This window comes from Elephantulus edwardii, unplaced genomic scaffold (genome assembly GCF_000299155.1).
Source record: "Elephantulus edwardii isolate Elephantulus edwardi_28Jun2011 unplaced genomic scaffold, EleEdw1.0 scaffold00131, whole genome shotgun sequence".
Taxonomy (NCBI): Eukaryota; Metazoa; Chordata; class Mammalia; order Macroscelidea; family Macroscelididae; genus Elephantulus; species Elephantulus edwardii.
Window position 1 is genome coordinate 2,605,569 of NW_006399881.1, and position 9,084 is coordinate 2,614,652.

Below are 9,084 nucleotides of genomic sequence, written 5' to 3' on the forward strand. Positions count from 1 at the left end.
ACATAATGGTCTGTTCCACATTTTGACTGCTGATATTGAGCTTCTCCATCAACTGTTTCCACAAACACAGTCAATCTGATTTCTGTGGAGTCTCTACCATTACCCCACCTTTTCAGGTCCCCACTGGATCTCTGATTTTGGCAACAACATGAATACTGGTACTATAGTTCAGAGTAGTACGTCGTCATTCAAGAAAATGATGGAAGTCCTCTTACCATGAAGATTTATTTACAGTCTCAGAAATCTGAGAGAGGATCACACAGTCAGAATCTACTCAACAGTAGTGGGCTTGAGCTTGTTTTGTTTTAGTCCATGTCAAAGCAGAAGTGGATCGATAGGATTGCCAACATCTGGGGCTTTTGTAAGATTACCGGGCCTTTCTTCCAAAATGCCTCTGAGTGGACTAAAATATCAAGCTTACACCATGGAGGGGCTCCATGACAGGGAAGAGGGATGCGTGATTAAAAGCCAATTCAAACATGAGTTACCATCAGGCACAGGGAAAGTGAAGAGTTTATCGTTTCCATTTATCTATTTTTAAAACTCATATAGTGGACACTAGACAATTTTCAATTGACTCTTGTGTTTTCCTCGGTAGATAATTAATACGAATGATTTCAACCTCACAGAGGAAAATAAACAATTGCAATGTACAACCCTGTCCCTAAGTGACAATGTTGCTGTATTTTCAGGAACCATATTTTCATTTTATTTATGTTTCTCTTGCTTTTCATGCCGATTTCTATGTGCATTAGGAGTTCAATAAATGTTCAGCAACTACACAGAGTATGTATTTAATAATATTAAATAAATTTCTAACTGAATCCCTATCCTGATACTACCACACACACACACACACACACACACACACACACACACACACACTCTACTCATCTTAAAGGAATGAGCTCTGGTGTACTACTGGCCCAAAGGCTGTATGTTTAAATGTACCAGGAAAAAGATAGGCAATTTTCTCCTGTGCAATTTCATAGACTTGGAAACCTGCTGGACAGTCAGCTCTGGGTCAGTTCCAATTCTATGGCAATGGGATGGCACTTAACAACAATAACAATGACAACATAAGGAGAGCTGTGTTGGCCTAGTGGACAGAAAGTTACCCTACTGAGCCCAAGGTGGGTGACTCTCATCTGTGGCCCTCAGGCATGGTTTAAATTGTTTTTTTTTTTCAAACATTCTTCTACGTGGTATAGCATTGCTCTGTACATCGCTGTACAGAGGTAACTCATGGTTGCTGTGATGCTAAACACTGTGACACTGTTGTGCCTAATGTGATAATGGCTACCCATGGTGGACAGCGTTTGGTGGAGCTCCCTGATTAAAACAAGCTTGGAAGCAGGAGTGGCATCCACTTCCTCAATGGCTTGCCTCTGGAAACTCTATGAACAATGTGCAGGTCTTTCGTTTAGAGGGTCACTATGAGTTGTCTAAGACTTGACGGCACTTAACAACAACAACTATACCAGTGAACAATCCCTTACCTGAAAAGCTTGGCACCAGATGTGTCTTGAAAAAAAGAAACTGGTATTTTTAACTGGTCAGTAATCCACTTACACTATCTAGTACGTGACATTCTATTGGAGTCTATGGCACTATCCCATAACGAAACATATTAATAATTCAAAGCAAAACAAAATTCACATTGGCAATAAATGAGTAAGTGCTACAAATGCTCTCATGTTAGTTCAAGTTAGGTTTTGTCAACATCTGGGTTTCAGGACCAAACTCATGCAAACAAGGTTCTATTTATTGGCTTTCAGAACTTCTAAAATTTGAAAATTGCCAACAAACTGTTGACCTAACCAAAATAATCCTGACAAGTGACATAAGAAAAAACTTCGATTATCCCTGTTTTCCACATAAGTAAACTCAAGTAAAGAATCCAGTAGTCCACAACCAGCAAGTTGTCCAACCAAAACTAGAATTTAGGCAGCCTGGCTCCAGAGTTTGGAATTTTAGTAATTGTGTTCTATAGTCTTCTCGGAAACTTCTTTATAGCACCAGACAAATATGTAAAAGCAGTGTAAACACTGTTGTTGTTACAGTTACACATTGTTAAGACATTGTCTAATTGAGTATGACTCATAGCAACCCTATGAACAGATCTAAACCTTGTCATATCTCATGCCATCCTCACATTCTCAACACATGTAAGCCCACTGCCGCATCACTGTATAGCTCCACCTGGCTGAAGATTTTCCTTTCTTTCACTCTCCCTCTCCTAGCAACATACTCAAAGTATGTGAGATGTAGCTTCATCATGTTTGCCTCCAAGGAGCACTCTGACTGTATCTTCCCCAAGACATACCTGTTTGTTCTTTTGGCAGTCTGTGGAATAGTTAGTACTCTTCTCCAGCACCACAGCTCAAAGACATTAATTCTTCTTCTGTCATCCTTAGTCATTGTCCACTTATTAGATGCATAGCAAGTGACTGAAAAGACTATGGCCTGAATCTGACGCACCTTGGTCCTCAAACTAACATCACTGCTTCTCAGTAATTTGGAAAGGTCCCTGACTGCAGACTTTCCCAGTGTGATGTGTCTCCTGATTTCCTGAATGCTGGTACCAAGTGCCCAAAACAGTAACAAGAGAACCATTGCAAGGCAGCATTTATTCTTTATTCAACAACTATTTCTAGAGGGCTTACCATGTGTCAGGTGTTCAGGATAAAATGATGAGAGAACTAGACAAGGTCCAGCCTGTCTTCAGAGAGCAGGAAGCCAGTGAGGGGGAGGCACAGTCAGGCCTCAAATAAAAATGACAACGATACAAGGCGAGTGTATGATTTCTAGTCACATTCAAAGAAGGTGGAGATCAGGTGGTTGGGGGACAGTGTGACATGTTCCAGAGTTTGTTAGGATTTGGATTGGATTGGAGTGGGTGACATGGCATGCATCCAATCAACACTTACTGTGATACCTACTCTATGCCAGGAATAATGCTAGACACCCAAGTTCCAACCTGGAGAAAATCAACCTAAAGCAAGAAACTGATGATTCGTGTAAGAAAATAATAAGGACATGTGAAAAAAGTAGGTCAGAAACCTAAGGGTTTCTGGTGGTGCAATAGTTAAAGCACTCATCTACTACCTACAATGTCAGTGGTTCAAACTGCTCCTCTGGAGAAAGTTGAGGTAGCCATGGAAACCTTCTACTCTATCCTATAAAATTCTACTCTGTCCTATAAGATTGCTTTCAGTTAGAATCAGGTTTGCTTTTTTTTTTTTTGCTTTTAGGCTGGGATCAAATCATGAATGGTCTTGAATACTAAGCTAAGGAAGAGGAACTTGACGCGCTAGGAGACATTAAAGGTTATCTTCAGATTATTCCCTCATGGTATTAGGATTTACCCCTATGACATGCCAGTGACCATCTTGATTCCTATTTGGTGAAAACTAGACTAGACCCCAAAGCTGGATCCCAAAGCAAGGGATCAAATAAATTTAAAAATGCCAAGTTTTGGCATAAAGGAATAAGGATTGCCAGTCTCCCAAAGAATAAACATCTGGCAATTTTTAAACGCTGAAGAGGCAGTGGCTAAAAGAAAATGGCAAACATTGTCAGAGTTTGGTGGGTGGAGAAAGGGGGCTAAGGGATTAGGGAAGATTCAGTGGGGACCTGAAATGATGGAGTAATAGCAGGCATAGATCAATGGTGATTAATTTTATAAGATACAATGTATAAGAATGATCATATGAAATACAACATGAAGGAATGTGTGAAACACAACGTAAATGAGTGAAACACAATGTGTAAGAATTCTGTATGCAAACCAATATAAAATTTAAAAAAGAAAATACCTTAATGACCATTTCTAAAATCTAAATTATTCTTTCACATATTAACAGAACTTTCCAACTACCACTGTTCTCTGAAATACAAATTTTTAAGTTGAACAAGAATTTGGTCTTCGAGAAAATTGGTGAGAAATCACCTCATAGTTCATGTGACAAAACTAATGTGAAAGGGAAATAATATTTTAACATATTCATCTCAGAGTTCCCATTCTCCCAACCCCTGACCCAAACAGAATCAAGGAACTGAATGATATATTTTTTTCTTGTACTTATCAAATAAAGTTGGCCATTCCCAGACCTTAATGTAAACAATGTGTTGCTAGACAGTCTATCCTCTACAAAACAAAATTCATTTTTCTTTCCATGGACAAAATGGTTTCAGTCACTGACCTTCCACAGGAAAGCAATTAGCAAAGACCCTTCTATATTTGCCCACTACCTGGAGGATCAAATCCCAAATCCTCAGAACATGCAGTCCTTGCAAAAGTATTAGTGGTAAGGAATTGTGCTGTCAACTCAAAGGTATGCAGTTTGAATCCACCAGCTTCTCTGCGGGAGAAAGATGGGAAATTTCCTCCCATGTCATTTACTGCCTCTGAAAACCTGCTGGAGAGTCAGCTATGGCTCTGACACTAGGGGCACAAGAACAGCTTAGCTCTCTAACCTCTTCTCCAACCCTTCTCGCCACCCAGTTCACTCCCACCACACTGGTTATCATTCTATTCTTCAAACAAACTCCCTCAAGGACTTGGTTTTTAATTGTTTTGCTTTCTTTTTAAAAAAAAAAAAACAAAACAAGAAAAGGTAGTTTATTCCGGCATGATGTAGAAAAGGAAAAGATTAAAGAAGGGCTGAATCAGACAGCCAGCGAAGCCAGCTAAACTTGAAAACTTGAAAACTCCTTTTACTCTTCTTTCTGTAGCCCTCAGATCTTCACAAGGAGGGCGCATTCTCTCTTCTCTCTCAGGTCTCTGCTGAAATGTCAACATTTCTGGCTGGCCTTTCCTGATCATGTTTGCTTAGAGTAAGCCCTTCCCAATTGTCCATATCACATTTCTCTATTTGTTTCCTTCACAGTTTTTATTATTACAATCTATAGGAATTTTCCTCATGTCTTCTTGTGCACTATCTATAGCCTCCAGTGGATTATAAACCCCACCAGAGCAGGCCTTGACACATACTGAGCATGGAGTTCAACAAATTTTCAAAACTAATTACTAGATGAATAAAGATTTATGATATGATTGGTATGAATGTTGGAGTATTGGAGGCTTAGTGGATAAAGAGTTGCAGTGCCAACTTAAAGGCAGGTAGTTCAAATCTAGGAGCTACTCTGAAGAATAGCATAGGATAAACAATCTCAACCCATGAGATTCATAGCCTCTGAAAAACCTGCTGAAGGGTCAGCTGTGAGTCAGTTCTGGCTCAATGCACCAACATGAATATTAGTAACTTGTTCTCTAAGACTGCTCATTTTCCAATGGCTGTTGTCAGGTGCCATTGAGTTGAGTATTACTCACTGTGATGCTTTGAACAACAGACCTGATCCCTGTCTTATCCTGTGCCATCCTCCTCATCTCTGACTTGAACTCATTGCTGCAGTCACTGTGTCAACCTATCTGGTTTAGGGCCTTCCTCTCTTTTACTGACTCTCCACCTTTCCAAGTACAATGTCCCTCTCCAAGGACTAGCCTCTCCTAGTAACATGTCCAAAGAATGAGAAATGGAGCTTTGCCATCTTTGCATCCAAGGAGCATTCTGGCTGTACTTTTTCCAAGACATATCTGTTTGTTCTTTTGGCAGTTCATGGGCTATTCAGAACTGCTTCCCAACACTTCGTTAAACTAAACAGTTATCTACCAAAGTGGTATTTCACAGCAAAAAAACCAAAAAAACAAAAAAAACCAACCACCCAATTAAATAAATAGATCTTTCTATCAATGGATTTAAGGAAAAATATTTTGAGGAGGATTTTTGTAGTTTATTAGAGAGTCATGCCTGCTAAGGTTGATGGTTTGAGTACACCAGCAGCTTTTCAGAAAAAAGATGAGCAGTTTCCTCATGTAAGGATTTACAGCCTTGGAAACACAATGGAGGACCTCTAGGAGTTAGAATGAATCCAATGACAGTGGGTTTTGCATGGTTTGTTGTTGTTGTTGTTGTTGTTTTTAATTTTATTTTATTATTTTGTGTGTGTGCTGTCAAATCGGATCTGACTGGTACAGGAGGAGATTGACCCTCCTTCTCCGGCAGAGCATCTGGTGGATTTGAACCTTGTACCTCTGGGACTGCAGTGCAGCTTCTTGACACTAGGCCAGCAGGGCTCCCTGGGTTTTGCAGTTTTTAAAACAGCAATGAAATCATATTACATAGGACTTACTAGTTAGTCTCATGAGGCTAACAAGTCAAATTACATTAGAGAAAAAATTTAAATGTAAATTTAAAATGGAAAATAAGTCATTGTCACTCACAGCTTGGTCTCTCCTGACATAACTGAAAATGTAAAGTAAATGAGAAATAAAACAATGCAATATTGTTGTTGCTGTTGTTGTTGTTGCTGTTGTTATGTGCCATCTAGTTGCCTGTGACTCATAGCAACCCTATGTTCAGCAGCTCTGAAACCTTCCCTGTCTTGAGCCAGTCTCACTGATTCTGACACCCTACTCCCATTGGCCCAGTTATTGTATCAATCCATCTCATTGGGGATCTTCCTCTCCTGCACTGTCCCTCCATCCTTCTGAGCATGATGCCCTTGTCTACAGACTGGCCCCTCCTGGGTAAGTGCCCAAAGTATGTGAAGACGGAGCTTCAAAATCCTAGCCTCAAAAGAGAAACTAGGTTTCACCCTCTCTAAGACAGACCTATTTGTTTTCTTGGCAGTCCATGGTATGTTCAAGACTCATCTCCAGCACCACAGCTCAAAGGCATCAAATCAAAATAATGCAATACCAAACCGTATTATGCTTAGTAACATCAGAGATATCCAATATGATAACCTCTGGGTGGACTACCAATTTGACTGACTCATTTTTAAAAGATTCAGAGCAAGTTACTTAGAGCTAACTCAATCTACTTCTAATTTTCCTGGTAAAAAGAAATGGTCACTATACCATCACATAGTGACAAATTTTAGTCAATAATCATCACAAAAAAGAAAAACTAAATACGAGATTTTAAATCATGTAAGACCATCTGATGTAAACTCTTTTCAAGAAGCATTGCCAAATTTAGCAGGGTGGGCCTGTTATTTGGATAAATTCCCTTTCCTTACTATTTGCTATCTTCATAGAACAAAAACAGTAAAAAAAAAACAAACCCTATCAAATGAACAGAGAAATAAAAAGTCATCTGGAAGTTATTATAATCTAACTAAATAGATAATCAATAGATTTTACTCTTCTTGGAAAACTACTTTTTTTGGGAACATCAAATTAAATCCTATGGATTTAGGGTTCATCATGCTTCTTAAAGGATGTTTATCAAGATGGAAGCCTAACAAGCTTGGGAAATTGAGGCTCTTCCATTTTGAAATAGATGCTGCACCATAAATTGCCCTCACTGAGCCACTGCCAAAAGAAGAGCCACCTAAATAATGGAATTTTGTTATAATCTTCACTCACAACCTGGTCCACACAACCTGGTCCATTCTGATACTGCTTCCAATTAGTGCACGTTGTGTCAGTGACAATACCAAGACACACAGCAAGCAAACAATTTTATCACTGGTAAATATACTAATAAAAACCTGTATATTAATAAGCCCTCATAGCTATGTGCTAAGCATTGGACTGCTAACCAAAAGGTCAGTGGGTTCAAACCTCGGAACAGCTCAGTAGATAAAGATTTAGAACTAAGAACGACTGACCCAACAGATAGGGTTACTATGAGTTGGAACTGAGTCCACAGCAGTGGGTTTGGTTTTGTTTCATTTAGGAGGTGAGGTGAGTGGGGAACAAAGCAAGCTAACATTTTTTTAAAGTAAAATGTGTGGTAACTACCTAATTATTTCTTTTTACTTCTGTTTGCAAATTATATATATTTATATTTACTAAAATTTAAAATATATATAAAATTTACTAAATAGTGTATATATACTATTTACTAAATAATATATATGTACATCTATATATCTCTATCTATCTATCTATCCATCTATTATTTCCAAAACACAGCCCAATATATCAATATGTGCTCATTCACTCACATCTGCCTACACTTTCCTCTTCCCCATTTGATTTTCTTCCCTTTGTAATTAGAACATGGAAGTGCAAATGAATTGCTCTGTGGGAGGTGACTTGGCATTTGGATGTGGAGAAGGTGATAAAGCTAAGAGAAGAGGGGTACCCTGTGATGTCAAATTTAGTAAACTTGTGTCCAATGCAGAGCAAGGCAATTTTCTTGGAAAACTATGTGATTTTGAAACACTGTTTCCTGGAGATTTAGACAAGTCTGAAACTTAGAGTATAAACCTATGGCTTGCTTTAAGAAAAAGTCTACAGATCTTTTCCTCTGCTGTGGGTACTCACAACAGAGGCAGTTTTAAATCCAAGTCTCTCTTCATACTGTGCAATGCCCTCATTAAACCCCTAACCCCACTGCTGAGTCTATTCTAACTCTTGGAGACCTACCAGATTCCTAAGTCTTAACAGAGGGACACTATCTTATCATCTGATCTTTCTCTCAAGGAGTGGATTCAAACCACCAACCTTTCCATTAGCAGCCCAACAGGAAACACAATGTCACACCAGACTCCTTCCTATAGTAACTACATTATCATAATTTGAGTGACATTTTATCTTAAAACCCTAAAGGGTCTCTGGATATATGGAAGGACTTTATTTATTGTTACAGACCATGAAGTCAGGACCAACCCACAGCTGATGTTCCAGCGGGTTTTCAGAGGAATAAGTGCAAGGGAGGCGATTGCCCTTCTTTCTCCTGCAGAGCAGGGGGTGGAATCAAGCCTTTGGGTTGGTAGTGTAACTCCTTACCACTAAGCCACCAGAGTTCTCTTTAAAACACTAGATATCTCAATTTACAGATGGATAAATGGGGCTAGGAATAAAAAACACCACCAAAGTTATCTCTAAAGGTGGGTGGGGGTGGGTTGGTTTGGGGAGTTATATTTTCGAGAGTTTTTTGACCAGGATTACATAGATGGATGGAGAAGTAGAGTGAATAAGGGGGGGGGGGGGAGACAGAGAGTGATGGCTGGCTATGGTTCTTGAACTAAGTTAACAAAACCTAGAAAGAAACTTTCAAGTTTTTT